The following is a 24,483-nucleotide window of genomic DNA, read 5'->3' on the forward strand; positions in this document are numbered from 1 at the left end:
TAGGTGCTGTGAGCACAGGGACCACTTAACCCCAGCCACACTTCAACTTAGGAAGTTAAAATGCTGCTGGGTGTCTGTGCTGGGCCTCACTTAAAATGCAAACTCTATACCCCTGGGAAGACAAGGGAATGTTTCTGAATTAACCCGGGGAAACAAGGGCTATGCAGAAAGCCTCCTCAGAAATAATTAACCATCAATGTTTTGGATGTCACCGAGAGATTTATGCTTAGAAAAAAAAAACAGAACAAAGAAAAACAGACAGGCAGTATTTCTAAACAAGTAAAAATGTCCATTTCGCTAATGTTTAAATGCTTAAAATATGTTCACTGGAACTGAGGAAGGTAACTAAATTGTCCTATGTGTAAAACAAGATGGTTTTACATATATAAAACTCAAAATGTAAAAAACAAAACATAAAGTATGAAAAACATGTCTGTCATTAAGAGAAAACTGATAAAAAAGATAATTGTTAATGTTATCGTTTTGATTTTTTGTGTAATAATCACGACAGAAAACATCTTCAAACTTACAATAATTTAAAAGTTATTTAGTCAGAGTTACAATCAAATAAAAACCTGAGATATTTTGTTTCACAAAATAGTTTAAGTCAGAGTGGCTTTGAAGAGTTTGTGATGTGCAATTTTCAAGGCTTGCAACATCTTTTAATTACTAAAATAATTTATTTTGACTAACTAGGCCCTTCCACCCAAGTCTAAGCTTTGGATTTCAGGAACTCCTCCAGATTTACTATGGATGGGCCTCTGGACTGCTTCTCTGATTAAGCCTCTTCTTCTCTGCTCTGTCAGTTTAGTTGGACGTCCATTGGAGTTGTGCTCTTTCCTTTCCTGGATGACAGATGGACAGAGCTCCGGAATAGTCAAAGGTTAAGATACTGTTTTATAACCTAACTCTGCTTTAAACATCTCCACAACAGCATCCCTGACTTGCTCGGCGGGCTCCTTGGTCTCTGTGATGCTGTTATTTACTACTTAAGGGATTTCTAAAGGTAACTTGTTGCATTTCATTTTAAAGTGTCAGAGTAAATGGAGCCAAATAAAAATTTACATCAAGCTTTTCAGATTATTTTTCTCTAAAGCAAATCGCCAAGTCAAGTCTTTCCAACTATTTTTGCACGAATGTGTCTCAGTGCAGGACGTGGAGCATGTTTTGATGTAGTTTGTGTGAGTTCTGTTCATTAAGCTTAACGTCATAGCTTTTCTCAAAAATACACATTTCCATTAAGTTGTGAAATGTGTAGAAGCCCTCCAAATCCAGAGGAAATTATCTCTGTGTTTAAACAGAAGTGACTGAACTTAAAGCAGCTGGCTGTCTTTGAACTCAGCATCGCTCAGCCTCCTCTGAGCTCTTTCAAACAGCTTCCCTCAGCATAACAAATATTGCTTGCGACAGGCCAGATAAAATGTCCCAGTTGCTCTGCGAGGGAAAATGTAGCATTGTCCCCTTCTGGGTGTGAATGGCCATCTAATCAAGCTCTCCCTTTCACTGCAGCTGGTTTACAGCGAGCAGCGCGCTGACCTCTGAGGGGCCCATGTCCCCCCCTCCCCGTCCTCTGGGACCCTTCAACAAGCTTTAGAGGCCAAATGAGGTGTAAGTCTATTAAAAGGGAGTTTGTGTGTAGATCACAGTCCCTCTGGGGATAGGAGCCTTTTGCCTTGTCATTCAGGTGCAGCTAATTTCCTTCTGCTCCACACGTAGACATGAGGTCCGCCCGTGGTCCTCATCGCAGTCAGACAAGATCTGCTGCTAGAATTTCAAATGACCGCTGCTTGCGAAGGCACCAGGTGATTTATTGAAACAGAGCGGTGAAACAAAGAGAGATCTCTTTCTCGTCGTAGATTTTAGTGCTAATAAAATTCTCCGTGACAGTTCTGTGTTGGAAATCCATTGTGCTGTGAGTTTCTACAAGACCTGTATATGAGAGTGATAGGGAAAGTTAACTTTTTTTTTTCTTTCTTTTTTCTTTTTGGACGTATTCAGAATAAGTTTGAATTACATTTTGTGCTGACACAGTCTAAACATGTATGTTTGACATTGTTCATTTCTTCTAATGGAATTACCTCTGAAATAGATTGGCAGCGGACAAAAAAGGAAAATGAAAAATAAGGCCACAGGTAACGTCTGAACCAATCTGATTTAGGAATTGTGACGTAATTTAATAATGGCTGAGGCTTGTAACATAACATTATGTTCTACCGTTCAGGATGCTGAAGAGAGATTCATTTATTTATAGTTTTATTCGCTGTGGAAGCCCAAACAGTCACATCAGACTTCAAATGCAAGTCACTGATTATGTCTGTTTTTTAAAGCAATTAGAGCTTGTGTGATGTGTAATCTTTTTCAATGTCATGTTGGAGCAAAAGACTTTTCATCTTATCTGACTTTGGAATGGCTCCACTAGACTATACAATGAAGAAATAATAATCTTAATCTGGTTCTCGATTAAATCTGTGGAATAGGAACTTAGAAGGATTGTTTGCCTTGCAATAGTATTCATTCCTCCTTGAACTTTTTCCACATTTGTTATGTTACAGCTAAAAGTGTCTGTATTTTCTTTGGCCTTTTATATGAAAGACAAACACAAAGCAGGGCTTAATTGTGAAACAGAATAACAGTCCTACTGTTTTATTTCCTGCAAGTGTGACAAGTGTGGCCCTAAAATCAGACACTGAACACATCATACCCACTGTGAAACATGGCGACCCTAAAACATGCACAGCAGAAAACTGAAATCCCCTTAGATCATGGACTATCCATGCTTTAGGATGGCATAACTAAAGTCCAGACCCAAATTAATCTGAGAATTGGTGGCAAGGCTGATGCTCACAGATGTTCTTCTTCCAATCTGACTGAACTAAAGTTATTTTACAAAGACGAATGGGCAAAAACCTTAGTTTCTAGATGTGCAAAGCCGTGCAAAGCCGAGTGGCACCTGGAACTGCAGCTAAACCCAAGACGATTGAACATAAATACCTGCCAAAATTTTCCAATTTATGTAAAGTTTATAAACCATGTATCCTTTTTCTTGGGCTTAACAATTCTGCGTTAGTTTGTGTTTTGTTTTTTTGTTTTCAAATCAGCCATTGACAGCGTTCATGGCGGGGCCTGGGGTCAGCTGAGCAGCATTAACCTTTGGAAGACCATCTCAGTGAAAGGCATTAGTCACGTAGCGAAGGAGGAGGGATGTCCTTTAATAGATTATTGACCAGTAGGCAGCAGCCTGCTTCTCACCATGTGGTCCTCGCCAGCTCCTGACCTCTTCATCAGTGATGAAGCAGCCCACCTGCAGTCCAAAAAAAGCACCTACATAAATATACAGTATCTCTACGAACTAAGGATATTCAAAAAGTGTTAGCCATTTTAGTTGCAAAGCAGCTTGCAGGGAAAGGGACCCGAAGCTTTGTTCACTCACAGCAATGAAACTGGAGTCTGGGGTTCATCAAATTGAACATGTTAGGGGAAACAACAATTGTTTCCATGAACTTGGACTGCCTAATTAAAGGCAGGTTTCTCTCAGAGAGTCACACTCGGGATCTTTAATTGAAACCAAAATGAAAACAGCAGGAACACAGGATGAAGTGGGAACAGAAATTTCCCCTCGTCACAGATCTCCCTGTCATTTTAACCATTTTTTTATTATTATTATTGTTATTTTCTGAGAAACAACTTTTGAAATCAACTTTCTTTCTTTTTTTACCCATTTTTACATCAGCAGACAAAACAGATCCCTATAACCCAGAAAAAAAAAGACTTCCAACAATTGTTGCCAGTATCATCTGTGCTCTGTTTCCCTTTGGCTCTGCCTCACTTTTTTTTAATTGTTTGATAATTCATCTCCAAGCTCTAATTTACCCCCCGTTGTCAGCCCTGTATGTTCGACCATCGTGTGAGACGTTCAGCTGAATTTCAAATGAGCTCGTAGCGTATGAAGTCCTTCTTGCAGGGAGAGCACCTATTTATGGACGTGTTTGTTTGCTTTTCATCAACATTAACCCTTTAGGCAAGCAATGTCCGTATGCCATCTTTTCCAGAGCACTCTCAGGAACGTCCTTGGGCAGCAAGTCCCACTGTTTTAGTCTGGATCCTCGCTGACTCCTAGGTAGAACTCACAAGATAAGATTTGTTTCTCTAACTGCAGTGTGTGTCACTTTTGGGGCAGTTTGTTGCTATTAAATCTTTAACCACACATTCAGAGAATAATCTGCAATGGTGTAAAATCATTATATTTTAGTATACTTACTTAGAGTTTCAAGGATTCCCTGTAGCTTTTTAAAAATGCTATTTGTTTAGATTTATGTTGTAATTTTATTTAGCTAATCTCTTTTTCTGTTTCTGATCCTACTAGCACTAGATAAATGTGGGCATTATTCTGCAACATGAGAAGGCAAGTTTTTTCATTTTTAAAACAATGTACACCTACAGCTTTTCAAAATGCTTCACAAGAAAACAAAAATAACAGATTTAACAAAAATTCAATGCACGTAAACATTTAAACACATAAAAAGCTAAGACATGGCAGAAATGGCAAAATTGGGTCTTTACTTTATAGGAAAGCTGCAGTAAAGAGTAAGGCTTCAGCCCTGATTTAAAGGAGCTTCTGCATGCCTCAGGAATTTAGGGAGCTGGTTGGAGGACAGAAGAGCATAGAAACTAAAATGTTATCTCTTTCTATTCCTTAAACAAAGTGATGATGACCTGATGGGTCTACATTATTTATTATTTCTTTATTTAACCAGGGAAGACACATCCATTGTCAATACCCACTTGTCTGTGTAGGGTAACGGGGGAGCTCCACTGGTCTCCACTGGTCATTGGGCAAGATGCGGGGTACACCTTGGATAGGTTGCCACTGCATCAATGGGCAACACAGAGACACACAGGACAAACAACCATGTACACACACACTCACACCTAAGTACACATCAGAGACACCAGTGACATTGAAAGTCATGTTATTGGACTGTGGAAGGAAGCCAGAGTACCCTGAGAGAAACCAGGTATGTACAGAGGGAATGAATGTGATTTAAAGTCAAATTTATAATGTTGACCTGAGCAAAAAAAAAAAGGCCCAAGATCCATTCAGAGTGTGAAAGACATTTGAAAAGATTTTTTTCAACTATTAGACACATTTCTAAGGCAGTATCCAGCTCCCACTGGTGATCTTTTAAGCGCAGCAGAAAATGCTAGGAGCATGCTAGCATGTTAACTCTTTATTTTTATATATTTATTTGATTTTTTTTTTTAAAGCAGTTGTCTAAAAGAGCGAATGGAGTATATATTTCACGTGGAGGTTAAAGATTTCAGTGACCTGCTCTTCTTCCCTGTTGATCCCTGACTGCTGTTCTTGAAGATGCTTCCACATCTTGTCTCAGTTTGTCATTCGATTTTGTTTTTTTTTTCATCTTAATAGTTTTCAGATCAAATAATCCCGGAGACTGTGACCAAAAAAGACAGCACAATTCACTGCTTTAACTCTGAGCAGGCTCCTTGAAAACCATAAAATATTTTTGGACAAACTTCAAATTAAAAGCAATGGAAGATGATGGAAAAACCTTTGACGTATTGCTACGACATTCATCCCTCTAAAACACTGTCAATGTTTTTTTTTTTCACTGAACTCTCAGCAGCAAACATAAACGTCCACGTGAACAAACACCCACACACTCACGCGGGTTCTGGGAATATGAGGCCATCAGAGCTCCCCACATTACATTGACTGGTGGAGGTCTTCACTGTTTAAGTGGAGCTGCCTGCTGAGGTTTTCCTCGCCGGCAGCAGGCCTATAAGAGTGGTAAGTGGCGGTGATGAGACACTGTCCCCTGTGCCTCCTTCAGCTGCCATTCCCCTTAAATTGAAACAGAGTCCTGCAAATAAATGCGACATTCTGAGCAGGGAGAACGCCTGAAAGTTGCATTTTATATAAGCACCCGTTGGGGAATTGGCCCCCAGCACGGTCTGCTTTATTCATCCTCCTTTTTTTGTTATTTATATGATGAAGGAACAGGGCCACATCAGGGTCATTCAGTGTTCATTTATCTTTTTATGTTGTTTTGTTGGGCAGGCGACTAGAGACAGGCGACCTATAGCTGCGATTCTGCACCACACAGCTCCCCTCCCATGGCTCTGAGCATTACAGACAATCTGATGCTTTCACCTCTTGATATCAATATGCATTAGTTTTACCCCCCTGTTCATTAGCTTCAAATGGTATCTCTTTTTAAGATTAATTGAGGCTGGGATAAAAGACGATGGCTCCCAAGAGCGGGTTACTGTTTGTTATTCATGTTGCCCCGAAAACGGCAACAGTAAATCCTCCAAGTTGTTGTTAAGCTGGCTGTATTACCATATGTGTGCCATTTCCATGAAGTGACAGACCCCCCAACCTCACCCCACCCCACCTCCCTTCACCCCTCTGGATCAAATGGGGACTATTGATCCTGCAGCACTCCATTTCAAGTTAATTGTGCTTGAAATGAGGTGCACACGCTCAAGCATACCTGCATTGGGAAGGCTTTATTTATTTATATTCGTGAGGGAACACGTGTCAGATGAACAGCAAATATTCAATTCGCGTCTGATTCAATTTTGCTCAAAAAGCTGCTTCCTGCTGAAGTATGCTTTGACAGGGGTTGAACCAGATTGGAACAGACTTGTGCTACTTTTTTTTCAGTTTGCAGGGAAGCATGTTTTGGCAAAGCAATGCCAAAAAATATCAGCAATGATTTCACCTCATTGCCAGGCACAAGCAGAGGGGGGAGCTGGGGGTGCTTGAGCACCTGCCCTTATTGCTCCTTGCCCCCAAGTGCCCTTTTGGTAAAATTATTATTATTATTTTTTGCATTATTATTTCCTAAGCCCTCTTCTGACACATAAAAACATGTGCTAAAATTCTTTGCTTTTTTGTTTCTTTTTTGTACAACATAATAAGCAGGTCACCTTGTTACCTTTGACCTTTTGCCCGTGACTCATGACGCAATTGCCTCTCGCGCAGTAAGATAAGGCGGCTAACTGGAGCTCAACGTAGCGAACGTTCCAGATTACAGAACAGTTTTTGGTGAATTATAAAAAAAAAACTTTTTTGGTAAATAAAGTGGAGTAGACTTGCTACTTGTCAGATGACCGAAAAACGTTGAACGTATCGTTTCTGCTTCAGCTCGGAGTCTCGGTTTAAGGAGAGAGGTAATGAAATACAACAGACACTGACAGGCCTCTGCGTCTGCCTTTCTCCTCACTTGGAGACAGCCAGGTGAGGAGAAACTGTTCTTATCTATCGATTCAGTATTTTTATCATACAGACATTAGGCTGTTGTTGTTGTGCTATTAACTAGCTGCTGCTAGCTAACAACTTTGCTAGCAAAGCAAGATAACTAAAAAGTTTCTCCCCTGTATCTTTAATGATATCAGTCATTCTTTAGTATTTATTATGCAATAGGAGCACATCGCCCGTCCAAAACCGATCATCTCCATAATGTACATTTCATTTATTCTGGCGTTAGGTAAATGTATCTTGAAGGAGGATAACACTTAAATAAAAGTCCAACAAGGATATTCATTTAGAATTAAAAATAACTCACCCTGAATTACCATGATAGATGTAATGAATGTAATAAAAGTGACATTAATGAAGGGGAAAAAAACTCAACCCAGACTTTAAGTTTCGGATCTGGTTCATAGAGTATGAAGTTAAATTTGTTTCCTAATTATTCAATGGAAAAAAAAAAACTAACCTCAGTTAAGTAAAATAAAATTGTAATCAAAACTTTTGGAATTGTAATGATTTCTTTTAAAAAAAAAGTTTTGTTTAAAATACTTTTTTAAATAAATAACTCATTTTTACTAAACATAAACATTTATTTGCACACATCAGAAATCTTTTGTTGTGATTTTAGGCCCTGCTCAAAATGTCATATGAGAATCACAAGCAAAACTTTGAGTCACAAACAAACTTAGAATAGCAAGAAAAGATTTCTGACAAGGGCAAATAAATTTGTTTTTCAAAAAAAGTTAACTTCATGAGTCCAAAATGTGTGATTTAATTTTTTTATTTTTTTATTTTAAGCAAAACTCAGTAGGCTTTTCTCATGGTGGCATGCATTAACAATTAAATTTTTGCTTTTGTTTTTTTCTTTTTTTCTGCAGTTCCACGTTAAAGTTTGATGCAGCTCTGCTTTCCTGAATGGACCGTCTTCATCTCCACTGCAGCAAACAGGAAGCTCTGTTTTATAGATTACAGTACACTAAAAGGTTACATTGTGCCCTGGTTTATATTTTTAATAGTGTAATTCTGTAAAGACAAAATATGTCTAGTGGTCTAGCTCTGATTTACATATCTTGCTAAATTGCTATCTTGCAATTTGAATATTGCAATACATTCCTATAACAAAGTAGACCTGCAGAAAGAAATTACTTATAAAATATCTTACATAGGCATAGTGTTATGCTCTATATGGAGATGTTCGTTAGCTTTGATTGTCACATTTTTGTAATTTATCATTGTTTATTAAACTCTGAAAGCTGTGTGGCTTTGTTAATATTCTGTCCTAAAATGCGATTAGATGTGCCCTTTTTTTGTTGTTGAGCACCTGCCCCTTTAGTGGCCTCTGCACGGCCCTGCTCATTGCTGAAAGACACCTGTCACTAATGTCTGACAACGACTTCTCCACTTTCAACTCAAGCCAAGCAAGATTGAGAGGCTCATTTTTATTTTTATTTTTCAGACTGGAGACACAGCTATACCTGGCTGAAATATTTCAGCAGGGGTCAGGTGAAATCTGGCCTCTCCCTGACCCGTATTCCTTCTGATACTAACAAAGCAGGCTCCGAGCTAACCAGGCATGAAAAACATAGCAGGAGTAAAAGAGGCGGGAGTAGCTTAACAGACAACGGGCTCAACTTTAAATGTGGCCGACTGCCAAATTATGACTACGAGTTCACATCGCGACCCTAAAAATCACATTTCTAGACAGGAGTGGACTGCTGCTGCTCGGTGGTCCAAAGTCTTCTTCTCAAATTAAATGTAAAGTTTGCATTTTATTTGGAAATTAAGGTCCCAGAGGTCTGAGTGTGAAGATTCTACAATCAGAGATCATTTTGAAAGCCATGTGACGGCTGATGTTGATCCAAAGTCACACTGCCAAAAGTACCATTAGCTGCTTTAGTGGCCATGCTGTCCCTGTCATTTACTGAGTACCAAACTGGCCCGACCAATGTTCCTCCGAGAATCTATTGAAGTAGTGCCAAGAAGATGATACGAGACAATCACAGAAGAGCTGACGGCTGCTAATAAAACAGCCTTCCTTAACACCTCATGCCACGTTGCCTTGATACAGCAATTCATCCAAAACACAAACTCCAGCCAAGTATGAGTTCAGGAGGGCATATGCCATATAGTATATGGACATACTGTCCCATGCATTGGCATTTTTGTAACATTTTTCCTAAATGTTTGGATGTATTACTCAAAATTCCAGACATAATTAACACAATTAACAGAGATCAACATTTTAAATACACCATACTGTGTTTGATGAGTCCGTATCATATTCTCATTTATCTTTTTTGAACTGAATGACTGAAATAAAATACGTTTTCCATTCTATTCTAATTCACTTTAGATGGGCTCACTCAAAGCAGCGCAGGCTTGAACGAAATTCTCAAAAAGTGAAAACAAACTAGTGCTTAAATTAAACTGATCCTTCAGTTTATAGTAGTTTTTGGTGTGATTCCTTATTTCCTACTCCAGTAGCAGCTCCAGGGGTCGAGGGGGAAATAGCTCAGCACCATTTATAGAGCAAACCCCTCCCTCACTTTGTTTATAAGCCTACTCCCTTATATTAGTATATATAAATAACCGAAACTGTGTAATGGATAACATTAAACAGGCAGGCATATTGAGGCAGGATTTAATTTGCATGCCAGATTAGCCTGCTATTGGCTGGGGCAGTGCCGTAGGGCAGCCTTTTCATTAATAGGATCTAGTCTCTTTTAATCCATTAAGTCAATTGAACTCATACATAATCTGATTTCAGCGGCACCATGTTAATGCTGTGTGCTTGTCTTAGGGCTGGTCTTGCCTGGCACTCACTTAAATGCGGCGCTGTGTTAGTATTTGCGGTGCCATCAGTCCGGAGATCTTTAATCTAAATTCTCCCACATGACAAAGGGGGTGAATTCTGTTTCCACTGACAGCAAGTAGATCTGCCAGTAAATCTCTTTTTGGTGCTATCTGTGACAGAAAGAGAGCAAATTTAGTGTCAGCAAACAGCTTTTCTTGAACAGGAAGAGTTAATAAAACCATTTGTTTTGTTTTTCAAACACATACACTGTCTGTGATTATTTGCAGAGTGGATAGCAAAGATTACACATTTGCTTTATGGTTGTTCCTTGGGAATAAAAAAATATTCATACCGCTCTTTCACCTTTTGTCATGTTACATCCACAATCCTCAACGTTTTGTTGGGGTCTGCTGTGGTAGCCCTAGATGCATTTGTGCATTATTGTCAAGTGGAAGGAATTCCAATTTAAATTTTAGTACAAATACAGCTGAGACTTGTTAGAGAACTTTACTGAAGAAACAGAATCATGAAGACCAAGGCACACTGCAGACAAGAGAGAGAGAAAGTTGGGTTAGGTTATAAAACAATAAACTGGGTTTTGAATTTCCCACTGTACTCTATTCAGTCTAATCTATAAAAGTTTAACTGTAAACTTACTAAAACATGGCTGCTCACTTAAACTGACAGGCCAGGCAACGAAGGGATTATTCCGAGAAATAGTCAAGAGAAGATAAAAACCTACTGGAGCCACGTTCTGCTGTTAAAAGAGAGTTTTTCCTCTCCACTGTCGCTGCATGCATCCTCAGTGTGAGGGATTGTTGCAACTCACTGATGAAAACATTTAAGCCAATTTTAACAACTTTAATAATGAATTGAACTTCATGCAGTGTTTGATAACTGGGATCAACTGGCGCGAACTGAAGTGAATCGAACTGAACAAAAGATGCAGGATGAAAGAACAGCAGGGCAACTAGCCTCAAAAAATAGTGAATCTTCCAAGCTGTGATAAATATACATACATACATGCAAATATATATGGTTGTAACATGGAGACATTGCATTTTAAAGCTTTCGAGGAGTACTTCTTCCACAAATCATCAGAAGCAGTGACTCTCAACCACAGTTTTGAACTCGCTGGCAATGCAGAGGGGCGGGTGGGGGATGGCGGGGGAACCGAGATGGCCTAAATCCTTGTTTGTGAGGCTCGTCGGTCAGATCTGAAGCAGGAAGCGCTGCTGGAGGCATTCACAAGACAAGGGATGACATAGTCCAGGTCATGCCTGAACAACCCAACGAGCCCCAGATTTACACACTGTACACACCCCGGCATCTGGGCCAACAGGGAGCCACAGACTTGCACGCCCAAACACACATGTGCCCACGCGCACACACACGCACGCTGTACATGTGTAGAGAGGACTGGGACTCACCATTGGGAAATCTATACAGTTTATAATTGGGAAAAGGAAGAAGAGAACCATAACAAATCTACACAAGGGTGCATGAGGCTAAATAGAGCTGAATGTCTTAGAGAAGAAGACAGAAATGTTCGCTTTAAGGTGTAGGATTAAAAATATAAAGGGGAGGAACAAATATTATAAAGAGATTTGAGTGTTCCAAATTTCCCGTTTATTTTTGATACACATTTTTACGTTTCATAATGCTGTTTTTCTTTGTGTTTTCACAAATTCTACTTTTTTTAATGCGAAGCAGCATTCGAGTCTGGAATACATGAATAGAAATAAGCGTATTCATATTAAAGCAACAGTAATTGGATGTTTACAAGTAAATGCTTTAAATTTGACTTTACAAGCATTTAAAGGCATCAGTGTGGTCTTTGTGTCCAAGGATTTGTCACCGCTCCTATGAGGTCCTTCTGCTTTTTGCAACAAAAAAAAAAAAACACACAATGGGGGGAAAAAATTAAATCCCTGGAGGAGGATTTGGACACTTATATAACTCCCCCAATTATAAGTTTTTTCCTCAAGAAGCCTCAGTGGCCTCCCTTCTGTTTATATGACTCACAAATATCTAATACTGAAGTGTGTATAATGCCGGCATGCCCACATGACTGCAGAGAGGGCTCTTTTTGCTTTCTGCCCGACTGAGTCAGGCATAATGGGAGGTTGGAAAAGCTGCAAGCTTAAACCAGCACACTCTTGACAAAGCCTTGGTGGCTTGCTGGGAGAGTGTGCATTCAAGGAAGTTGCCAAAAAACTAATTTTCAAGAGCACTCAGCATGCTCTTAAATCTGTCTGATGGAACCACACCCATAGGCCAGTGGACATTAAATACCTCACGCCTGTGAGGGAAGCTTTTTTGACGGTGGCTGTTAACATTTCGGGGGGGTGAGCAGGCGGACAAAAGCAAATCAGATTTTGTCTTGATCAAAAACAAAACATTTACCAGCACTATCAAAACATCAAACACACTTTTCCGGGCCAGAAATGATACCTCTGGGTTAGAGTTACTTCGGCTAGCCAAAGCAACTTTCATTTTTCTTTTATGCATGCAAATCACAATTGATGGTTGGGGAAGTACACATCTTCAAGGGTTTTCCCACACAAAGAGTTTTATCTTAATCCCTAATAGTCCTTTAATGTATAGCTTTTTATTTGTCCTTTTTTTGTTTTCTTTCATTTTTGCATATGGCTGCTTCAGATACATAGAATTTGGGAAGGTCGTGCATTTTGGCATCAACTTGTGTCCCTCTGTTGAGACACTACAATTCAAAATGCTTACTGTTGCAATTTAAATAGGTTTGAGTTTTTTTAATAATTATTTGTTTGTATTGAAGTACCTTCAAAAATGTATGTTTTCTCATCTTGCACTGGGTGAAGAAAGAACTGGCACTTCTTTCTTAATCATGATTTCATGAAATATTTCAAAGAAGAAATTACATTTATTGTACTAATTAGAGCTCATGCTAAGCTATATTTCCTAACAAAATAACATAGTGATTAACACTAACTCTACAGATGATTTTGATAAGGAAAAGGTTTCTGAATGCAAAATGAAAGATTAAGATTAAGATAATTAATTATTATTAATAAAGTCAATCTTCTATTCAAAGTTCACCAGTCTTTCTCTGAAGATTAAGGCGGGGGGGAAATCATGGCCTAATTTTGAATTATAATACATAAAGTTACTGTGGGGTTTAAAGTTTGGAGGTTTAAGAAATTCAAAGGAGAAACTTGAGCATGTTTGCTTCAAAACGGAGATAGAACTGAGAAGAGTTCTTTACAGTGGGTGAGACGAGCCTGTTCGCTATGGACTCATTACCTATGACCTATTAATGGGTAAACTACAGCTTGTTCTCCCACTTAAACAGGAGGATAAAAATGTCTTGCAGAAACCTATGGTGTAAGACAAACAGGTGTGGGAAATCTGTCGATAGGACAAGTAATAGTCACACACTTCGATGTTGCAGCTACGGAAAAGTGGTGGAAAACTGACACTGCACACAAAGATGGTGGCAGAATCATGTTTCTTCATGAGCGACAAGGAAACTGGTCAGAGACGATGGAAATATAAATGGTGCTAAATAAAAGTGGCTTGTTAGAGGCGACAAAAATACTTTAAATGCGAGTGGAGGTTCACCTTCCAACAGAACAACAACCCTAAACATGCAGCCACCACCACAATGAAATGGTTTAAATCTACGAAAGGCCCAAACAAAGTCCAATTCTCTTGCACCCACATGACTGCATATACTGTATGTGTGTGAATGAAGGAAAAAATTACAAAGCAAATGAGTTAAGTTACTATAACCAAGTCATGGTTAACTTTATGTTTTCACTTGACATTTTACTAGAATTTAAAGTTAATACATCAACAGGTAAAAAAATGTGTAATTCACACAAAGTTGAAGGAAAGTACTAAAATGACAAATCTTTCTATAAACGTATTAAATGTATGCTAAAGTTATTCGAGTTCATATATATTGGAAAAATAACACATTCCTTTTTATATTACTTTATTTGAGATCCCACGTTTTGTTGAACCAATCAGACGGCCTGTGAGATTCCCTCTCTCACCTGAACCCCCACCCAGCAGTGGGTCTCAGACCTTTTTCTCTTTCCTCTTATGTTTCACCCCACCTTGATATTTACCTGTCTGTGGGTGGTCCGGCAGGTACTAAAAACAAATCCCCTACCCTCCAAACAGGCATACTGAGAAATGGAGTCCGTGTTTATCCGATTTCGCAGCTAAAGCTTCCTACTTCTTTTGCAGTTTATGTCTTTTGTATTATGGTGAAGGGAGAGGATAAAGGGTTTGGCTACATGGGAGGAATAGATCATTCAGGGAAACAGCCCCTCATCCAGGCCTCAGGACCACCTAACCTGTGGCTTCGATTCCTGACCTCATAATGTGTGTGTGGGAGGAGGGGGTGAAAGGGGGGGGGGGGTATTACCTTTTTTGCCGACAGCGCTTCCCCATATTCCCTGACCCCCACAAAGACATTACAGTGGGCAAACATAAAGCGGCGCTTCATGAAGCCCGAGCTTATCTGCGCCCTGAAAGTATGTGAGACATGCCTGGGAACAAAAAGCCGTCTCTCAGCCTGGGAGCAGGGCCAAGGAGATCTCTTTCAGCAGCCACAGATTGCCCTGTGTTTTCTTAATTGACAGACCCCGGCCACATTTGATAGAAATGACATGCAGCTGGCGGGGAGCCCCGGCCTTTCAGGTAGACCACCTGTCAGCAAGAAAATTGTCCTCAATCTATTTCATAAAAAAAAAAAAAAACGTTTGATGGAGGTCTCTCAGACTGCGTCACATACTGAGCTGCGGTAGATTCACCTTTCTCTGAGTTACACCTGTGTGGGAAAAGCTGGTCATCCCAGAAAGTGGGAGGAACTTTCTCTCTCCATCATCCATGGCAAAATTTTAAAAAACATGAAACGTTTTCTGTAAAAGACAAGGAACTTTGACAGGCAGGGTATTATATTCAAATGCAGTTAACTTCTTTCAGCTGAACTTTTTCAGGGCCACATGAAAACTTGTTCAGCTATTTAAGTTCAAGGTGTTAGTTCAGCTCTATCAGGAACCCACCCTAACACTGAAACATTTCTTGATGCGTTTTTATTATCTATTTTTCAACTTTCTCAAAATGAGCATGTTACAATAATTGCATTGTAAGTTAGTTTTCTTGTTTATGTAACAATATATTTAATAAAAGTAATATCAAGTTTCATCTTAGTGGAATGCTGAGGGAACATGCAAACATTATCCCCGGTGACGGCAACATTACGATGCGATTAGGCTTTTTCTTCAGCAGGAACAAGGAAGCAATCCTGGAAGAAAACCTGAAGCTGAATGTAAATACACATGTCAGAAAATTATTTCCTAAAAGCTTTGAAAGTCATGTATGATTGATTTTCTTTCCACTTCACAATTATGCACTATTCCTGCTATTTATGTGCATAATTGCACATAAATAGTCTTGGGCTTAAAACTGCAGTGATAAATGGTGACGTCTATTGTTGTATTGTGACAAACTGTTACAAAAAAAGTTTAAAGGTGTTGACACTTCTGCAAAGCACTGCGTGTCTCTTTTGCATTGTGAGGAAAGCATGTCCTCCACTGGCCAAATAAAGTAGTGCACCCAGTGCGAGCTGATGGGTGGACGAGAGAGAGGAAGAGAAAGAGAGAGAAAGAAAGAAAGAAAAAACAAAAATGACAAGATATTATTTTCTATACACACGTGCTGTTACACACAACAAACATGTTCACATTCATTCCTTATTTTACTGTTAATTCCTAGACACTGAAAATTCTTTATCTAATATGTGTACCATTTGAAAAAAAAAAGTTTGTATTGCTCAATGCAAAAATAGTTATATATGCACTTCTAACTCTTTCCTGGTTAATTAATTTATAACGCTGTCGTAAAATATCAGCTTCCAAAGAATTAAATCCAGTAAAATTAATCCGGTAAATCCAGAATTTAAAATAAATGTTTATAAATATTAAAAAATATATTACATATGGATTTATGGCAATATTGTCTGTAGTGTTTTTATATTATTGATACATCACACTGGCATTATTTTATGTTTAATTATTTTGTTTTATGACTTTTTTCCCCTACCGACCCCACTAGGGACAAGGGTGTACAGAAAATAAATAAATGGATGGATGGATGGATGGATGGATGGATGGATGGATGGATGGATGGATGGATGGATGGATGGATGGATGGATGAATGGATGAATGAATGAATGAATGGATGGATGGATGGATGGATGGATGGATGGATGGATGGATGGATGGATGGATGGATGGATGGATGGATGGATGGATGGATGGATGGATGGATGGATGGATGGATGGATGGATGGATGGATGGATGGATGGATGGATGGATGGATGGATGGATGGATGGATGGACTTTTTCTCTATTCTGGCTGCAAAAAGCCAGAATAATTAGTACTGAACACTTAAAAGTATTTCTCAATACATATATCACATTTGCCTATTGGCATGAAATTCACACAAGATGTCTGTAAATACCTAAGTAGTAAACACTCAAAGAAATCAAAACAAATTGCCAGGGATTACTGTAGTCCAGTGTTTTTCACAATAACAACACTCACTCACCGCACAAGACTCCACTGCTGAAGAAAAAGCATCCTCATGCTAGCTTCAGGAGTGCTGCAAAACAATGGAAGAAGCCAGTAAAAATCTTGGCGAATATAGGTTGGGCCACAACAAAGCAAACTTAAACATTTTGGATGTCATTGGACACAAGGTGTTTGAATAAAGAATGACACTGCACGTCACCCTTAAGAAACTCCATGCAGTGTGAGATGACAACATTGTGGTGTGGGGCTCTTTTCAGCACATACTAATTGCAGACCCATACTTGTGCACTTGTGCATATTGAGACATGCCAGTGAGACAAGTCTGAAGCAAAATTGGATTATTCAGCAAAACACACAGCTAAGGAACCTCTCAACAAAGCTGCTACTGCCACCAAGTCAATCATTTAAGTTGAATCCAACTGAAAATCCTGAAGATCATAGTGCAAAAATAAGGGAAACAACATCATATTTATTTTTTGTTTTTAAGTAATATCACCAAAGAACATATCATAGTTTTTCCTGTTCCTCCTTCTTCTCTTATTTGGGCAAAACATCTATAACAAGACATAAGATTTTTGTAAAAAAATAACATTTTCACATTATAGGAAACAACTTGAAAAATTATCTGTCTTTCCTAAAAACAATGACAGAATCAAAGTAATATGTCTGTAGTGACAAATAACATGAAATACCAAAATGCATCTGTCAAAGAGTCGTGTGTGCATTTAGAGGCCAAGAATCCCAAAGGCACAAACTCCACAGAGAATAAAACAAAAAATAGGCCATATGGCATCCACGTCTCAGGCCCCCCATCCACGATTCCACCCAAGCCGACTTCCCCATGCGGTGAAGAAAAAACTGATTTCAGGGTGCCAAACAGTGCCGGTCTCCTGAGGATATTAGTGGGGCATAAAAGATAAGGAACAACCCATCCCAGACAGACAGTTTCAACAGATAAGTGCACAGAAGCCCCCCAGCCCCCATACATGATGTGAATCTCTACATGTCTACTGCAGGCTTAGGATCTCACAGCCACTGTGTTAACATATTTATGTTTTCATTCATTTCAGATTATCTCCTGCTCTTTTAATTTATGAACAAAACGACTAATACAAACCTAAATTTGGATTTTTATATAACAGCCCAACACAGTACAGTGTATGCAACGTTTGTTGCTATAGTTTTTGAAGTACCTTTGTCTCTATCAGCTTTTACGAATGATATTTCCAAATTCAGACAAATTGCAAGGAGAGGGCTTGTGAACATCAGCTTTCAAATCTTGTCTCAGATTCTCAACTGGATTTAGGTCTGGACTTGGACTAGGCCATTCTAAAACAAGAATATGACTTCCTCTAAATCCACTGTTATTAGCTCTAGTTGTATTAAGGTCATTGTCTCTGTAGGTCTGCAACTGTGCCACAGTTTCTATTTTTGGAAACAGTGAGAGGTTTGTAGCTTGTGGTGGTTCAAGACTAACCCAGCTGTCCAATACTGTATCCCTGCCCTATCTGGTGTGTTTCTTTGTCTTCATGTTGTTTGTTCACTATTGCTATCGTATAGCCCTCAGAGGCCTTCACAGAACAGCTGTATTTACACTTGAATTGACCTCTATTTACTAATTGGCTGACTTATGAAGGCAGTCGATTAAACCTGTCTTCATCCAGGGGTATTCAAGTATAAAAAGGGGTTGAACAAAAATGCACATTTTCATTTCTAGAAATAATTGTAAGCCATGTATCATTCTCCTATGCATTACTTTGTCATGATTAATCAAATAGTCTCTCATTAAAGCACTCTGAAGTTTGTGGATGTTACATGATGAAAAAGTTTAATAGGTGTGAATACTTTTTCGACACACTGTACATTTTCTTCGTTGGACGTTAAAGTTTAAACCACACTTCTATTTGTATCATTGCTCACTTTAACAGTGATATAGTTTGACACTGAAGGACACTGGGGAGATGGTCCTGTGTTGTAAGTGATTTATACCGTGGTCTATGAGGTATTGTTTTTGGTGTCAGCAGTCTGCTTCAGTATCATTTTACTGAACGCTCACACATCAGTAAAACGGCTCCGGCCTCAACCGAACAAGTGTTAGCTCCTTCACAAACATCAGCATCAGCAGAAACCAGATGTAAGAATAACAGACATTTTCGTATTCGTGTATTTCCTGTATGTTTGGTTTTGTTACTGAAGAAATAAGTACGATTCAAAACTTGCATCAGCATAGATACTACTTTGCTTATTTGTTTTGGTAATAACCAACAACAACGCTAATTGCACATCATTTGCCACTCTAAGATATATGAATCAGTCAAAAGGAGAGTGTGTACATTCACAATTAACAACTGGTGAATGTATATGTAGTACAACAAGTTTATGTTATATTTTAAATAGTTATGCAGCAGTTAGTAATATTCATATCCTAAACGTCCATGGTCTTTATGACATTACTTAAAGGTTTTTGGATAAGAACTGTCAGAAGTTCAGATTTTAAGCACTTTTCTTTTAAGCACTTTTCATACATTCAAATGTAACACAAAGTGGTTTAAAATGTTAGAAATGAACAAACAAGCAGGCACTTAACACTTCAAAATTACCTCTGAAAGTTTGAACTAGGTAAAATATTTAATATTATAAGTCTAGATTGCATTTTCACTACCTAGATTTTTAACTACATGTTGACCACTGGTTTTAAAGAAAGTCAGGTATACAGAGCTTTATGTTCTGGATTATTTCGTGACTTTCTGGATAATGTGTCGGTGCAAACTTGGAAAATTTTTGGTATGACTGGGAAGATTCACCACTGCTCCATGTCTTTTAGATCATTCTTCTTGTTGTGGTTTGTGGGACTCTCAAAGCTGTACACATGCCTTTGTAACCCTCTTTTGATTGAGATGTTAATGTCTTTATGGTCTTTATTTAGAGATAAGCATGAATAGCTAAATTAAACCCAGCTTTACAAAAACCACAGTTAGTCACAGTTTAACAAGGAAGGTAATTACTAATAATTCACCACTTTTAACTATAGAGATTTATGGCTTAAAAGAAAAGTGAAATACTATATGTGTCACGCTGATATTTCTATTTAAATCATGTATTCTTCTGGATTTGAACATTGTTTTAAACCCTGAGGATCCTTCCACACATTGTTTATTAATTGGACTTTCTACTTTATCGGCTGGGATTTTGAAAATGCTTTAAAAAAAAAAAGGAACAGACAAATAAAAGTGCTTGCTCTGCCACATTGGCATTATACTCAAGGTTATTTCACAATCAAGATTCACAGCAACGTGAAATTCCTTGTGCCCTTTCGCTGCTCCTCTCCCGGCTCTCATTTCTCCCACATGCCTAATAAAGGCATTTCTGGCCAAAACATTGGTCACAACTCCCCCTTCCTCTGCTCTATAGATGCTGGTCGGTTAATGAAGTAACAACAAATTGGGCCGCAGACTAATTTGGAGTGGCGTTTCTTGGCCCCTCTTGGCCCGTAGAGATGTGTTTCATTTTCTCTTATCAGCGATTCAGTCATGTGGATTTACGCATGGACGCCTCTGTCTCCCCTGATCGTTGTGCTAATGGAAACTTCGTTAATGTCATTAATCTGTGGGCTGAGACTTGTAGCAAACACATATTTTGCTGTTTGTGCTCCATTTGTTAGATAACACTGAGAGCTTCCTTTGTGTGAGTCTTTATAGAGAATTCTAAATATGGGACGGCATAGTAATATTAGGACCTGTAGAAGTTTGAAATTGTGTTCCAGACTGTGTGCGGTAACAAGCATAGCTTCTAATATACACCACAGAAATGTAAATCTATGCAGATGATCTATCATTTTAGGAATAAACGCTAGAAATAAAGTTCAAGCACATAACCACTCAGCAGGGAAATCTCACCTCCTCTTAAATCTGATCTTTGTCTGCATCCAAAGTGAAACATGAGACAACCGTGCATCTCACAGCATCCACCAAAGCATAACAAGATGTGATCTGTGATTAAGCCAGAACACTGAACTCTGATCTCTGTTGCCTGGACGACACAGGTTCAACACGGTTACTCACAGTTTAGCGGCCCAGATTAGTAAGAGGGCAAAATGCTCCTGCCAAGATGAATCCTCATCATATTTGTACTAAGTACATATTCTCTATTAGGATGTTGGTGTGTTTATATAAGGTAGGTGCTCAGAGTCAGGCTCAGATAGGTGAGGGAGGATGAAGGTCACTCGCTTTAAGATTGGGACTAAAATACAAGGCGTGAATCTACGTTTCACAGGTGAATCCCTCGTAAATGTTCCGATACATGGAGGAGATATTGATGCTTCGCATGACAAAATATGCTCTTAGTGTTTGTGAGTACAAGTCCAACAAATGTTTTAAAATCTTTACAACGTAACTTTTTGGCACTTTTATTAAATTATTATGATCCTGATCGACTTGTAGACTTCACAAAGTAATGTTCGTCACTTTTATCCGACCTCTTGTTTATTCTATGTTTTTAATGGATTTATATTTAATTATTAACAATTCCCATGACATACGATGACAACAAAAGCAGAAATATTCATACTGTTGAGCCCTGTCCCTTTTTTTTTTGTCCTTCAAAAAAAAAACAGCCATTCATTTGTTCTCTTTGAAGCCTTGTGAATGTACTGTTAGAACTCCAACTGAGTGGCATGTTGAGACAAACACAATCCAGTCATGGGGAGCAGGAAAGCAAGTCTCAGTTTGAAGGGTCCTCCTGTCATAAGTGCTCATTACTTTCAATAAAATATGCTTCCATCTACTATATAAAGCAAGAAAAGTTTTACATTAAATGAATAAACATTCCAGTCATGTTTCCTTAGATCAGGTTTTGGTGGATGAACAAGGTAGCGCCCTCACTAGCTTTGTCTTCCTGGCTCTGTGTTAATTTAGGACAAATGTCACAAATGTCACATTGATTAACAGTTTCATCGTTTTCATATTCTCTCTGATTATTTGTGTCATTGCGTTTATTAATTTTAACTTTTCTTTTCATGGACAGCGTTGTCATTTCTCCTTATTTTTGTTAATTTCTTTGTTCATTCATTATTATTATTATTATTATTATTATTATTATTATTATTATTATTAAGTGAATCTAATCACATGCTTCCTATACACCATTCTCTGGAGCTTATAATTACAAAATGTGGCTGAAACTTCCAGATATTTTGCATCGTCAGTCACTCCACTCTGAGGCTATGCCTGGCTTTACGTAGAGCCTGGGCAATTAAGAAAAATTTTTTAAACCCTTACATCAGTGACAACCATAAAACCCTTTAAGAGGTTCATTATCTCCCACAAGAAGAAGTATATCTCCACCTCCAAAATCTGTCTAAATTGAGCCTCACAGATTTTTAAACATCCAACGTTTAATCATGCAGATTTTTTTTTTAAATCCAACATTATTTCTTGCTTGGTTGATCGACACTTTGATGCCCGCGCTCACAAAGGCACTGTAATGTTGCCATTAGTTATGCTTCTCTGGTGGCCAAAAGATGGATCCTTAAGTCCCGGGATCCAATAAGTTTGTATGTGAATGGTTGGAGGAGATAAACTACATCACATAAATGAAATAACTGATGGAAGACGAAGGGGGGGAAAGCCTCTTAATTAAAAATATGAAAATGAACAAAATCTCTGACTCAAATTTTAGGCCCATCTGAACAGCTACAGTAATTCTCTCTTCGCCTTATATGAAGTACATTTCAAAAACAGTGGAGACAGTGGGCTGAGAAAAGAAAAAATTTGATTTATTTAATTTCTGATCATTGCTCCTAAGCAAGACTTTAGAGATGCTGCCTGAGTCCTCTAAGAAAACTATATATATATATATAAAAATTCAAATGATCAATTTCTCGTTTTACTTTTTATAGGTATATGTTTGAGTAAAATGAACGTTGTTCTTTTATTCTATTCACTACTGACAACATGTCTCCGAAATTCCAAGCAAAAATTCCATATTTATTAGCAGAAAATGAAAAATGGTCAAAATAACAAAAAAGCTGCAGTGCTTTCAGACCTCAAATAATGCAAAGAAAACAAGCTCATATTCATTTAGAAACAATAACACTAATGGAATAACTATGAGGTTTTCAATGGGGTTCGGTGCAGTGGTCTCTTAATTTTTTCCAGAGCTGTATATGTGAATAAAGAGTTCTCATTTTGTAGTCCATCCTTGTTTGTGTAAAATCTCCACAGCATGACACTGCCATTCTCATGTTTACCTTTGCGTCAGTGTGTTCAGTAGTTAGTTTTCTGCTCCGCAAAATGCTTTGCAAGTAAGCCAAAAACTGCTAACAGGGCTTTTTTTTCCCCCTCAAAGTTGTATTGCCAAAAAATATCAGAGTCCCATGTATCATTTTGATATGCGCCATACTTTGTTGGTCATTGACTTGTCATTGTAATTTGAAGAGGCGTAAAAAAACGAGGTTTGCATCATTTTTCAAGAGAATATACCTAAAATTGACTTCCTCATCCTCTTGAATTCAGATAAAAATGACTCAAACATACTGAATTACCAAAGAATCAAAACATTGATCATTTTATTTGTATTTTCTAGAATGATGAAAGTCTTCTTTTATTCGTTACGTGACTCAGCATCCACAAGAAGCATAAACGTACCTCCCAGATCTTTGGACAACATCTTTACCGTCAGTAAGGACTTTATATGCAGTCAGAGAATAAACTTAGATTTATTCATTGCTTTAATGAGTACCATATATTACACAGTGCCTGGAGCTAAAACTGCTTCATGAACGGAATGGACCAACTTCATTGCTGAGCCTTCGTATAAAATGATCAGCTGCTATTGATCAATAATTTAGACAAGTGCCAGATTATTGACAGGAAGACAAAATATGTTTGGCTGGCTGTGTTTGAGAAATCCCCCCCATACACTCAATCACTGGAACAGAAATTGCTCCATGGAATATCATATTGCGGCAATGTTTCTTTTCCCTCCTGCAGATCAATGCTAATTGAGGTCCTAGATGATGAATGTAGCCTGAAATGTTTTTTTTAACCCACCGAGCGCTGCTCAGCAACAAGAACTGGGGCCTTTTGGGTCATTACAGTGACTTTTAGAGGCACAGAGGTTGCATAAAAGAGAATCAAACTCTTTTTATGTATATATTCATTGAAAAATGTGACATAAATACGACTAAGTTGATTTGGATATCCTTAAATGTGCATAAAAGCAACCAGCAACTGTAGAGGCTAAAATTTTAATGTTTTCTAACTATGAGCACCATGCAGCCTCCTCTGAGGGACAGTAGTAAATTATGAAGATCAACACAGCCAACAGAAGGATGCTGCTCGATCCCTGAAGCCCTACAAACACAACCAACGTGGACAGCACGCAGCAGATGGGGTAAACCATGCCATCATGTGGAAAATAGACCTGTTGTGTTGTCGCGGAGACTAGACTCGGCATAGTCTGCCAAGTGGACCACCAGAGGAAACTGCAAGAAGCTGTGACAACAAGGGGAAAGCTTTAATTCTTGTTGTGCATTCGCTCCGTCAGACAATAACAAGGCCTTTAAAGCTGATGTTAGTTGTCACAGCCCGCTAAACAAGTCAGTTACAAGATTTTTGCTTCCAAATCCCTGAAAAGTGCAACATTTTATGAACTATTGGTGATGTATCTGTGCTATAAAACTGTAATATTTCTGTCATCAATTGGGAGTTTAAACCAGTGGAGGCTCTCAAACAGAACTAAAGACAAATATCCTGACTCGTTGCTGCCATCTTGTGTCTCTTTAGGTTTTAAAAAAGCACTCTTAAGAAATTTGAGGAAATAAT

The 24,483-nt window shown here is 38.4% G+C and overlaps 1 long non-coding RNA gene across 1 annotated transcript; it reads right to left on the reverse strand.

Moving 5' to 3' along the window:
* Positions 1 to 3,190: 3,190 nt before the first annotated feature.
* Positions 3,191 to 16,733, reverse strand: LOC145549045 (uncharacterized). Its single transcript, XR_014084966.1, has 2 exons — positions 16,677 to 16,733; positions 3,191 to 3,301 (listed from the first exon to the last, which is right to left on the reverse strand). It is a non-coding gene; the product is annotated as an uncharacterized LOC145549045 (long non-coding RNA).
* Between the last annotated feature and the right edge of the window lie 7,750 nt (positions 16,734 to 24,483).

Source organism: Poecilia reticulata, chromosome 19, assembly GCF_904066995.2.
Source record: "Poecilia reticulata chromosome 19, P_reticulata-male-v2, whole genome shotgun sequence".
Classification (NCBI taxonomy): Eukaryota; Metazoa; Chordata; class Actinopteri; order Cyprinodontiformes; family Poeciliidae; genus Poecilia; species Poecilia reticulata.